The sequence below is a fragment of the Pleurodeles waltl genome, chromosome 11, assembly GCF_031143425.1.
Source record: "Pleurodeles waltl isolate 20211129_DDA chromosome 11, aPleWal1.hap1.20221129, whole genome shotgun sequence".
NCBI classification, from domain to species: Eukaryota; Metazoa; Chordata; class Amphibia; order Caudata; family Salamandridae; genus Pleurodeles; species Pleurodeles waltl.
The window spans coordinates 613,038,195-613,051,537 of record NC_090450.1 but is presented as its reverse complement, the minus strand read 5'-3'; positions in this window follow the sequence as shown (position 1 = coordinate 613,051,537).

Here is a 13,343-nt window from a genome sequence, read left to right as displayed (position 1 = left end):
AATTGGAATGCGAACCACGAATAGACCCCTAGGCTAGTGTAGTGTGTAGAGGGTCACTGGGAGTGTAAGAAAACACTAAGGGTGTCCAAGATACCCCACCCAAAGACCCTGGAAATTAGGAGTAAAGTACTACTATTTCCCCAGAAACACACTAATGTCGTGATAAGGGATTTTGCAAAGACCACAACAGACTGCACAGCACTGAAGACAGATCCCTGGACCTCAGGACCTGCAAAGGAACGGGGCCAAGTCTGAGAGTGGCGAAAATGTCCAGGGGTTGCAGGAGCCCACTAAATCCCGGATGAAGGTGCAAAATGGCTGCCTCTGGATGGAAGAAGCTGAAGATTCTGCAACAGCGAAAGATGCTAGGAACTTCTCATTTGTGCTGAAGATGTCCCACGGAGTGCTGGAGGATGCAGAGTTTCTTCCTTGGCAAAATATTGAAAACAAGCCTTGCTAGCTTCAAGAGTTGCAGCTAAAAAAAAAAGGGTACTGCCTGGGCCCAGGAAGGACCAGGATGTTGCGACTTGGGAGAGGAGAGAGAGGGGGCCCTCAGCAATGTACAGAGCTCACACACAAGCAGAAAGCACCCCCAGAAGCCCTTGAACATGGGTTCAAGAAGTCTGAACACAGTGGTTGTCTCAACACTAAAGAGGAGGGTCCCACGACCCCGGAGATCAACTCAGGGAGTTGAGCATCACAGGACAGAGTGCTGGGGACCTAGGCCTGGTTGTGCATACAGGATTTTGTGGAAATGTGCACAGAAGCCCTTGTAGCTGCAGTTCACACAGTGCATAGGATTACTGTCTGGAGAGGGGAGGCAAGGAATTACCTCCCCCAAATTTGGACAGTTGGACCACTGGATAGTGTGTGTCACTTAGGTCCACCACCTTTGTTCCAGGGGCCTCACTTGTCAGGATGAGAGGGGTCCCAGAGTACCGGTAATGCTGAAGTTTGGTGTCTACTGAAGCAGGGGGAAGATTCTGTCGACCCACAGGAAATTTCTTCACAGCTTCCAGTGCAGGCTGAAGGTAGGCAGCCCCCAAAGCATGCACCACCAGGAAATAGTTGAGAAAGCCGGCAGGATTAGGCGCTACAATGTTGCTGGTAGTCTTCTTCCTACTTTGTTGCAGTTTTGCAGGCGTCCTGGAGCAGTCAGCGGTCGATCCTTGGCAGAAGTCAAAGAGGGAGGTGCAGAGGAACTCTGGTGAATTCTTGCAAGTAGTTATCTGAGGAAAAGCCCACTAGAGAGACCCTAAATAGCCCTCAGAAGAGGATTGGCCACCTAATCAGGTAAGCACCTATCAGGAGGGGTCTCTGACATCACCTGCTGGCACTGGCCACTCAGAAGCCTCAAGGGTGCCCTCACACCTCAGGAAACAAGATGGCAGAGGTCTGCGACACACTGGAGGGGCTCTGGGCACCACCCCTGGGGTGATGATGGACAGGGGAGTGGTCACTCCACTCTCCTTTGTCCAGTTTCGCGCCAGAGCAGGGACTGGGGGTTCCCTAAATCACTGTAGACTGGCTTATGCAAGGAGGGCACCATCTGTGCCCTTCAAAGCATTTCCTGAGGCTGGGAGAGGCTACGCCTCCCCAGCCTTTAACACCTATTTCCAAAGGGAGAGAGTGTAACACCCTCTCTCAGAGGAAATTCTTTGTTCTGCCTTCCTGGGAGGGCAGAACCCTGTCTGTGGGGTGGCAGCAGCGATAGCTGCAGAGAAAACCCCAGAGAGCTGGTTTGGCAGTACCCGGAGCCCATACTTGAGCCCCGGGGATGCATGGAATTGACTCCCCAATACCAGATTTGGCATGGGGGGACAATTCCATGACCTTAGACATGTTACATGGCCATATTCGGAGTTACCATTGTGAAGCTACATATAGGTATTGACCTATATGCAGTGCACACGTGTAATGGTGTCCCCGCACTCACAAAGTCCAGGGAAATGGCCCTGAACTATGTGGGGGCACCTTTGCTAGTGCAAGGGTGCCCTCACACTTAGTAACTTTGCACCTGACCTTCAGCAAGTGAAGGTTAGACATATAGGTGACATATAAGTTACTTAAGTGCAGTGAAAATGGCTGTGAAATAATGTGTGCACTATTTCGCTCAGGCTGCAGTGGCAGTTCTGTGTAAAGGTTTGTCTGAGCTCCCTATGGGTGGCAAAAGAATTGCTGCAGCAAATAGGGATCTCTTGGAACCCCAATACCCTGGGTACCTAGGTACCATATACTAGGGAATTATAAGGGTGTTCCAGTATGCCAATTTAAATTGGTAAAAGTGGTCACAAGCCTATAGTGACAAATGTAAAGGCAGAGTGATCAAAAGCACAGAGGTTCTGATTAGCAGAGCCTCAGTGACACAATTAGGCACTACACCGGTATACACATTCAGGCCACAAACTATGAACACTGGGGTCCTGGCTAGCAGGGTCCCAGTGAGGCAGATAAAACACAGTGACCAATAGGGTTTTCACTATAAGCACTGGGATCCTGGCTAGCAGGATCCCAGTGAGACAGTAAAACACACTGACATATACTCACAAACAGGCCAAATGTGAGGGTAACAATGCTAGAAAGAGGCTACCTTCTTACACTAACTGAATTAAAAAACAAGTAACAACATCTGGGAAAAAGCAAAGACTCATAGAGAGTTAAGTAAAGCACTTGAAACTTAATCAGGAGCAACATGGTTACTTTAAGGTTTTTTAATGCTTCTAATATACTGGCTGAAAAAAGCCTGCTACATTTTCTGTTGTGATGTGCATGAAGCAGGGAAAGGGTGCAGTACCACAGGCTGTTCCCTGGGGACCTTTTTTGACTACATAAGGTACTGCTCCATGCAATATTGAATTCAACACATTGTCAATGAGTTTCAGGTGCTGTGCTGAAAAATAAAGTGTGGTGCCCATTTTGGGATGTTTTAAGCTGTGCATTCAGGTTATGAGGGAGGGAAAACAAGAGTAATATGCTATTTGAAAAAAAAAAAAAAAGATCGTGCTATATGAAACTTCACGTAGTCATGCAAAGTGCTCTTCCATCTTTTTTTGTGCTATATGAAACTTCATGTCCACATGTAAAAAAACAAAGAAACCACATCCTGGAACAAGCAAACACTCATAGAGAATGCAAGATTAAGTAAAGCATGGTAAATGTAAGCAGGAGCAACCTGGTTATGTTAATGCTTTTATACTTCTAATATGCTGGCTGAAAGAAGCCTGCAACATTTATTGTTCTAATGTGCACTAGGCAGGGAAAGGGTGCAGTATCACAGGCTGACCCTAAGGTGTCCATTGGGATCTCTTTGGGTCTTATAAGGTACCGCACCCTGCAATTTTGAATTCAACACATCCCCAATGAGTTTCTGGCAGAGTGCTGAAAAATGAAGCACATCGCCCGTTTTGAGAAACGTTTCATGCTGTGCATTAAAGCTATGAGGTTACAAGAGTGATATGCTGTTTTTTTAAAAATAACTAAGTATGAGGTCACGCTATGTGAAACTTCACATAGTCATGTAAGTCGGTCTTCTGATCGAGTTTGCGCTATATGAAGCTTCACGTCCTTATGTAAAGCACTCAGACACCAAAAAGAAACAGCGCCATGCCCAAAACAAGGAAGAGGAAGAAACAACATAAGGCCATGAAGCGCGAAGCAGTGAGGCAAAAGAAAAAAGTAGTGTGCCACACTAAGCTATATGGCCGATCGTGCAATAATCCATGTACCAGGGTCAGTCAGCAAGGAGGTAACAAAGCAGTCTCAAGGAGGGACAAACATGAAGCATTTACCAATGAAATCAAGGGAATTTTGAAAAGCAGGCCAAGGAATGAATGAAAGCGATGGGTGTGAGATGGGCATGGTTAAATCCCACAGATGTAGATTACAACATGTCGAGAGGCAGCGATTGTGCGCTGCCTAGGCTCAACCAAAAAACAGGCCAAAGGAAACTTTCTGAAGCATGAACAACATTGCAACTGAAATACAATGTTAGAATAAACAATTTTCCCACAAATGTTCTCTAAATACTGTGAACATGGGCAATCAAACTTTGGAAACACATTACAAAAAACTAAAATTCAAGAGCTAGGTCGCTCTAATACTATGCCATAAAATAAACCTCCTCAATATTGCAATGCTCTGTTTTTGTTTTTGGCTCTAGAATATATCATCCCTTTGAGTACAGTTAGGTCATTTAGAAAGGGTGCTTTGTCCTTGCAAAAGGAAATAAAATAATTACCTTGCTCTCTGGCTGGACAGGAGCAACAACCACAATTGAAGAGAAAGTGGGCACCCCACACACTTGGCCCCCACTGCCACTGTGCCTACTGCATGCTTGATGGCTAACACACATTATCTACTCAAGCCTGTTGCTGGGATGCTGGAGCAAACTGACTCCGAGAGCTTGTTGTAAGAAACTGGGTTATTAGTTGAATGGGGTGAAAGCCCTACTCAGGTAACCACCACAATGAAACACAAAAGTAACTAGATTAACTTATGCTTAACCCTCTGGTAGCTTGGCACAAAAGAAGTCAGACTTAACCTAGAAACAATGTGTAAATTGAAAAACATCCAAACCAACTTAGAAAAATAAAACCGGAGTTCAGTTTTAAAGATTTAAGTAGATAAAAGCACAAAATGCCACTTGATGTCATCCTTTTGTGCTAGGCCAGGGTCAAGTTCAGGCAGACCACAATGGAGCTCAGGCCAGCTACATTGACCAGATCGGTCTTGCTGAAAGAGTTATCATCTCAAAGTCTGACAAAAATGATTCCATTTGTGGTGGAGGAAGCCAAAGGGAGCAAGGAGATTATAGCGGATGATCACCTCTGGAGTGTGAAGGGCAGGCCTGGCACTGCATATGGTCGTCGCTGTATCACAAAGCTCCAGTCGGCCGTTTCAGGTGGTCATAGCTGGAGCTTTGCGTTGACGGTAACCACGGGCTGACATTACTGATGTGTGAAGTGCAGATCTTGTGTTGCCAGTTGTCCTTGGCAGTTGCTGCAGAGCTAATTGTCAGGTTCACCTCAGCTTCGCATTGTCAGTAGTTGCGGGGAGCTGAGTCTCAGCACTAACAGGCCTATTTGCATTTGCGAAGAGCCCAAAGCTTCAGGATATGACTAACTTTCACAGGGGGAGCTCAATTGATGACAGCCAAGGATCCAGGACCTGAAAAGGTACCTCTTAGGGTTCAGGAACCCATTCCAGCAGAGGCCAGCAGAACTCAGGCAGGCCCAGTTGCAAGTCCAGGCAGATCCAGTACAGCAGGTCAATTGGGCAGTTGCAAGGAGGTCTCTTGAGCATGTTGCGTTTCTGTAACTCAGATTGGAGGTCAGCCAACTGACCCCTGGAGTCACTCAGGTTAGCCTGGGATGAAGGGAGCAGGTCCAGTTTTCCTTCTCAGAGAGCAAGGCAGTCCGACACCAGCCTGGCAGTCCTCTGGGGGCAACAGAGCAGTTATCTGAGGGAAGCAAGGGCAGTCCTTCTTCTTTAATGTCCACAGGTCCAGCAGTGTACTAAGTGGCGTGCTCTGGAGGTCTAATACTTAAACCTGGTGCCAACCTTTGAAGTGGGGGAATTCCCAATACTACCCGACATCTGCTTCTGGAAAGTTCTTCCCTTCCTCCTCAAAAGTCCTAGAAGTCTGGGGTGACAAAAGACTAGTGTCAGTTTCCTTAGTGTTTTCTGGAGGCAAGCCCTTAAATGTTTAAGTGGGGAAAGGCCCAGCTCCCACCCAGCCATCCTAGTCCCCTTTATATCACTGTCGGGGAGGAATATGCAAACCCTAATAGCAGAGCAATTCACAGTCGTGTAATCAAGGAAACTGACAGAAGGCACAGCAATGGACAAGGACAAGAAAATGACAACTTTCTAAATGTGGTATTTACAGAATTGTGACTTTAAATCCAACTTTACCATTAAAGAGGGTTTTAAATTAGAATTAATTTGAATGGAAACACAATATCCTTATCTGATCCCAATAAAAGTTATCATGTATTAAATGTAATAAGATAACCCAGTGTTGGTCAATGGTAAGGGTAGGCGTTACAACAGTATACAAAACTGAAGGGGATTTTCACTGCTAGGGCTGGGTAAAACCTAACCCCACATGTACCATTTTTTTCTTTTAATACAATGCTGATTGCCCTATGAGCCTTTAGATGTGACTTATATGTAATAGCAAGGTTTTGGCCTTGAAAAGGTTTAGTTTACCAGTGCAAAATTACAGTTTATAACTGCACTTAAATTACGTGCCCTAGCTACATGTAGTACTAGTTGCAAAGGACTTACAAGTAAATTAAATGTGCAATTTGGTGTGTGCCAATTTTTCCATGTTTGAAGGAGAGAGCTCAAACACTTTAGCACTGGTTAGCAGTGGTAAAGTGCACAGAACATTAAAGCCAACAAGAGAAAAGCCAGGAAAACAGGTAGGGACGAAGACAAAATGTTTGGGGGGAAACACACCAAGGATGTCAGGTCTAACAGGTGTACTCAAAGGAAGGTGCTAAGCTCACAGTAACTAGAGTGATGCTGATGGGGTAATATTCACCATCTGAGATACGAAATACCCTGCTGTGCCTCTCTACTTCTGTTTACTCATCCACAATTGGATGTACACATTGAAAAGGGGTTATGTGGAACCAAATCTCTCCTTTGACATCACCTCAGATAACCTGCAAAAGGCCAGTAGTTAGATTACAGAACCATTTGGGTTGTTCCTTTGTTGTACTCGCAGGCAAACCTATAGGGTGAACACACTGCTGGCCAGGATTCTGTGTTTCTCTCCAGCATGCTTACGTTATATAGACTATGCACACTGGAGAGAGTACGGCAGTGAAATAGTTGCTATTCATATCACTGCTCTATGAGTCATCTCAGGCAAAGCCCTCTCTGCCTTTCCAAGGGGGTAAAGTCCTCCTCAGGGGGATCACGGTCTCTATATTTTTCAGAGGTGTCCCTGGGATTCTCTCCATACACCCCCCCCCCACACACACACACACACACACACAAAGGGCACCGTCAGAGGCGCTGCAACATTTCTCCACTTCATAAGTAGCACACATGCAGTGTGGCCCTTAGCACGTCATCCTCTTTGTCTGCAATTGTGTAAAGGCTCACGGGCATACTTGTCCACTCTCGATATGTTCACCCGTGTAATACATTCCACAGAAGAAGTAGTTCAAGGTCTTGCTACTCCTGTAATATGAACGTGCTGGGAGAACGAAATGTGGGCAAACGCGGCGCTCCTACGGTTCTTGGCGAGTCCGTCCCTTGGCCTCCAGGCCTGTAGTGAGAGAGTGGCAGGGATTGCGCAGTATGTTTGTTCATTGGGTCCTAAGGCTCTTGTGAGTCCCCAGTATTAATTGAATATGGTGCCTAGTTGAAGACGCCGCAAAGCCGCTTTTCTCTGCCCACTTTCCAGCACAGACTCCACCTACCCTGTTCAACCTGAGGTGATGCGTCTCCTGCAGCCACCACTAATGGTTTATTGTGTTTTCTGGGATTTGTCAACAAAAATGCCATTATGGATCTCTGTAAGAATCCCTGTCAACCTGAATGTGATTGGATTGAATGCGTGCTCTTGATAAACCAATCAACAAATCATTACGGGGAGAAACAGAGCTTCCCCTTAACTAATGCCGCTGCCTTCACCTTTGTAGTCATAATGGGATACCCCCGGGGACTAAATGTTTCCCCATTAAGACTCTTGCAAAGTAGGTAGGCAAATGGTAAAGTTACATTATACTTTCGTTTGATCGTGCAAGGATATTCGAAGTGGAGCTTAACTTCCGAAAACGAATATTACAAGTAGTTAAAAACGAGCAATATTACCTGTAGCTAAGCCATACGTGAAGCATTAGGTGAAAAAATTTACATTTGGCTCAGTTTAAAAGAAGGTAAAGTAAACTACCAAGAAAATCCATTCTGCATGTTGGTAGTTTTTGTTAATATTCACATTGTGTTCTTATTTGGAACTGGAACATTAGTGGTCTCGAGGAGGGAATGTCCTCGCCTGGTCAGATTTCTTGGCTTTTGCATCTAGGCCAGTGATTCTCTAGGAGCAGCCCGGGGGCCTCATTCAGCCCTCCTGAGCTTTACATGAGCCCCCTGGTCAACACCAGGACCCACCTGCTGCTTACTCGACTCAGAACTAACATGCACAAAGATGTCAAATAAATGCGCAAGCAATTCTTTATAAGTAACTAAAGTAAAAAAAAAAAAAAAAAGAAAACAAGATGTCCTGTACCACTCCACTTTAGAAATGCCTGTGCTTTGGAAGACATCTTTAAACAAACGTGTAAACACATGATAAAGTCTCTTAAAATGTATATTTCATTAAAATGCAGAGCCGTTTCACCTTAATACATCTGAATATAAACATGCATTGAGAAGTGTATTTTAAGTGATAGTTTTCAAACATGATTTTAGATACATTCATGCTTCCCACCAACCTGAAAACAATGCCAAGACTGAACTAAGAGGCAGGCCAGTTTGTTTTATGCACCCTTTGGGTAGCCTGGGTTGGTTTTGTAGAGTCCACACACTGAATTCATGTATTTCAAAGTCCTCCTATATCTGCTAATAAAGAAATTGGAGGGAAAGTGAAATAAAACAACTGCCTATAATCACACAATTTGGGAAAGTGTGGAAGCCAAGATTGATCCAGCTTTTCTGGTTTCACAACTATGTCCGTCAACCCTTGACTGATTGACAGCAGAGTCAGACCAAACACTATGTAAATCAACGAAACAAGGTGTCAAATAATGTATTTATATTGTACTGTAACATCAGTATAGCTCTTGCTACCACTATGTGGGGCGCTAAAATGCATACCCACATGGATAGCTCGCTACACCATGTGGGGTGTGTAGTTAGAAAGGTTGACAAGTTCCAAATTAGTTTTCTAAAATGTCTTTCAAATGAGTCCCACCATGCTAAGCTGAGATGTGAAATTAGGAGTCTTTTCCTTCCTCATAATTAACGTTTAGCTAGTGTTTTGTGAAAACCCATAAGTAGATGGCATAGAGAAACTCAATCTATTACCTGTCAGTGAAATAAAAGCCTCAAACTTCTCTATAGAAGTCTCAAGTTCTACAGTTTTTAGGGGGGCTACCTTACACCATGTCATTAGAGAAATTGTTTCCAGTCCTGGAACTTTTTGTGAATCTGCTAATTACCCTTTTTTGTGTGCCACATTGAAATAGCTATCACCTGACCCCATACCATGAAGATGGCCTTCAGCTTTTCAATCAACAGCTTTAAATGCACTGTGAGTTACAGGGTGATACATAGAACAGGAAAAGCTAAACTATAAGGCCCATCATGCAAAGTGCTGTTGACTGAAAAAGCAGACTGACATAAGGACAGCCTGATGGCCTGAGACCAGTTGAGAGCTATGCATTAAAGATCATGGAATACTCTGCTTCACTGGTACTAGGTGTTCTCAATGTACTCTACTACATCTAGGGCCATATATACGAAAGCTTTTTCCCATAGACACAGAATGGGTAAAATCCTTTCGTACATCTGGCCCCTAGTCTCTTCATCACTTGCAATCTGACATAAGACCTCTGGCACATGCATATGACGTATTTGTCATTTATAATGAGCTGTGACAGTTGGGTATGAATCAGAGCTACCAGCGTAAAAAAACTAAAAATATTTTCTTTTACGGCAGAAAATCCATCCCTTAAGGAATGTCGGCTTCACTGAGTTTCGTTATCTGTGCTTATTTCATTGGTTAGCATCTCCAACATGTATACTTTAGAGTGCTTGTCATTAGAAGTTCTACAGTAATTATCAGTACCTTCAGTTTTTTACTGGGACTGCTATTGTTCTGTGTAGGGGTGTCCAAAGTATGTTCTGGAGAGCTAAATCCAAGCTAGATTATCCGGATGCCCACATTTTATGAAAATAAAATCAATTTAAAGTTTCTGCATGAATAATTTTTAAATATATATCCTTGAAACCGAGCAGGAATCTGGCCTTCCTAGACCTATGTTGTACCTCCCTTTTCGAAATGGATTTTACACCCTAATTTACAAAACTTTTTCCATAAGTGTGTCTCACTCATTGAAATTCAGGAGTAAATCATACCTAAGTCAGAGGTAAAACATAAGTATTCACACAGAACGCTTTGTGATTTAGGTCTTTATTAGTAGTCACAAAAAGTACTCTTAACATAAACCATCCCTTTCCCAAGTTCAATTTCTGTGCTTTAAAAGCCCGCTGGGATTTAATCAACTCTAAAGCCTTGGAGGGGTTATTTTTCCTCTCTGCTCATATTGTTTGAACTGAGCAAGACCCAAAAATAACAGCATTCTTCAAGCAAGCGAAACTTTTGTAGAATAAAAAAAGAAATTAAACATTGCTGTTAGTAAAACAATAAATGAAGGCTCTGTCCATTTAGGTGCCTGTGGCTAAAATCTTTCCAGACTAGTTCTGTGCATTCTAAAACTGGGGGCATCCAACGTGGCCCCAGTTGGTCTAGAGCACTACCACATTTTAAGAACACCACATAATTTAAATACAATGAATCTAAACTGAACTCATTTTACAGTCAGTGGTTACATAAACATCTGGCATGTATCTAACCCTCTAGTAGCTATGTTAGACAGCACTATTCTAAATATTTTAAATGAAAATATTAGTAAGAGCTGGCAGGAAAGCTCAGTGAGTTAAATACCCCTTTCTGTGATTTGAAGTTCACTAGTTTAAATCCCACTAAAGCCTACTTAGCCTTCCAGATTGAGTCACATTAATATTTGGTAATTAAAGTATAATCAATGACTTAATAAAAAATGTTAAAAATCATTAAAGAGTAACTTTCCTGGGGTATTCGTCAATTAAATATATGTGGTACTTGTGAGTCATAATTAGGGCCACTGCAATTATGCGGCTATGTAGAGCCAAAGCATTTGGCTGGGTTGACTAAATTACGCTGCATAGTGCGGCACAATCTCTGGCAGTATTGGTACACTAATATATTATTCTAGCACATGTTAATATTACCTAGGGAACAAGTTTTCATCTCATTAGCATCAGTCGGACACCCGAACGCCTTAAACATCACCAGAAAGGAGAAATGATGAACTTTGCAAATGGTCTTCAACTGTATGACACCATGTGTTGTATTTTTAATTAGCAATTAGAAAGGATGCAGACCTTTGACTTCAAGATTTCAGACAGGTCACAACAGAGAAGAGTGTGAGCTCTCACACCTCTCTTTACTTTATGAATGCTAAATCTACTGGACAATGAGTAGCCAAGTCTAAACTATCAGGGTGAATGTGCTATGTAATCAGCATTTCATTGGAGATATTCATCCAATGCTTAATCTGTGCAGGTGGTTGTGAGTGGTGTGCTCTGGCATCCAGCTTTAGGGACTGGGGCTGATTTTTTATGTCTCCCTTAATAGACAGCACAAGCTGTCCACTTGCGAAAATACCTTGTCCTAGGGCCCCCATTACTTCCTGTTGGTTGGCTTAAATGTCTTTCTCATTTGCTTGATTTTATTCATCAGCTTGTGTGGGCTTTACTTCCTCTTTTATGATTGTCCTTCCTGTGGAGCACGGATACAATATGTGTGTCCTTCCAAGGCTCACTTTTAAAGCACTACTTTTTTTTCTTTTTGGGTAAGCACTCCACAAGAGGGCATGTGTTTCCTAGCTGTCTCCCTCTTGTTCTGCTCCCCCCGCTGCATTCCATATTGTTCGTATCATCTGTGTGCTTCTTCCTCATCCCCTCCAAGTTGTGCTCATCATCATGTGCTTCTCTCCCTCACATTGCTTTCTGACCAGTGTGCTTGCCCCCAAAAGCTCCATGTTTCTCTCTCCACCCTGTGTGCTTCTCTTTTCCCCATGCTCTCCTCGTTCCTCTCTCTTATCTATGTTGCTTTCCCCTGCCCTCCCTATTACTTCTCCCATGCTTCCCCTCTGTTTCGTTTCTGTAACCCCTGCTCTCCGAGTTGCTTCTACCCTCTTGTTGCTTTACCCGTGTACAGCCTGGGGACTGTGCCTAGGCCTGGGTTCTTACAGCGTGAAATCCGTGCTGCCTTTCCCATGCCTTTCAGTGACACCCCATCCCCTCCCACAATACCTGACAGCAATTACAGAAATTGACCTGAGACAGATTAGTTTGGGCTTTGAGAATACAGCTCTCAGGCCATATTTATTACAATTTATGTCATATTAGTATTACACACTTCTGAATCAATTCAACATTAAGGAAAATTACAACAGTTTTTTGGAAACTTAGACTAGACAGAACTCAACTACCATAAATCAACTGACATCAGATTAGAGGTTAGGTTTGGCCACCCCCTGGTCCTTAGCGCACTGAAAGACTAGTGAGCCCAAGTGCTAGCCACTGGGCTCTCCCATCAATTTGTATGGACACTGTACAAGGCGAAATCCCCCATCCCCCTTACTGAGAGAGCGGGCCCATGGGCCAGCAAGCCAGCTGAGCCCGAATTCAGCCATGCCAGAGCAACCCCCTCGCACCCTTTGGGAGATGGGCCTGAGCAACCGGACCTGATACTGGTCTCTGAGTGCAAGGACCCATTCCCCACTCTGTCAGGGAAGTGTCTTGAAGTACTCGCAGAGCCCAGGACAATTTCTGTGAGGAAAAAAGGGGGAAAAGGCTCCTCCAGAAAAAGGGCAAGGGGGTCGCGTTGGCAGTCAGCAGGGGCACAGCAATATCCACCCAAAAAGTGAGTATGCAGCACTGGAGGCCAGGTTTAAATGCCTCCACCTATGCCCCTGCATGCCGCCAAGGTGACCCCGCTGCCCCCTCTTCAGCCAATAGGCGCTAAACGCAGTAGGTGATAGTGTGCAAAATTTGAAATTAAGAGCCAACGGTAAAAGGCCGTTGGCACTAGCCCTCTGCCCCCTGGCCCGGCATCACCTCCACCTGTATCCGGTGCCAGCCATTGTGGCTTGCCCCTGTATTTCATTGCTTCCTTCCCCAACCATGCCTAGGTGTTGCTTCCCTCCACCTGTGCCCTTTGTATTGAATCCCCTCACACACACCTCAAAAAAACACAAACTATGCTTTGTGCTATTTTTTTACTAACTGATCCAAATCGGATAGAGAACAAAGAAGAAAAACGCCTGCATTATTTTGTAAGCATGCACATGGATGTTGCTCTTGCCTACAAAATGAGGGGACGGATGTGTTATAGTACATTTTTTTTTTTTTAGCAATGCCACTCAGATTTGGAGATGATGTAGAGCACTGCTGAAAGCCATTGGCAAAGCTAATTGCTTCTGAAGTAGAGATCTATTGATTTTGTCAATGCTTTTCATCATTAAACTTTAATCCAGAGGAAGGCAGCAAGGGAAGAA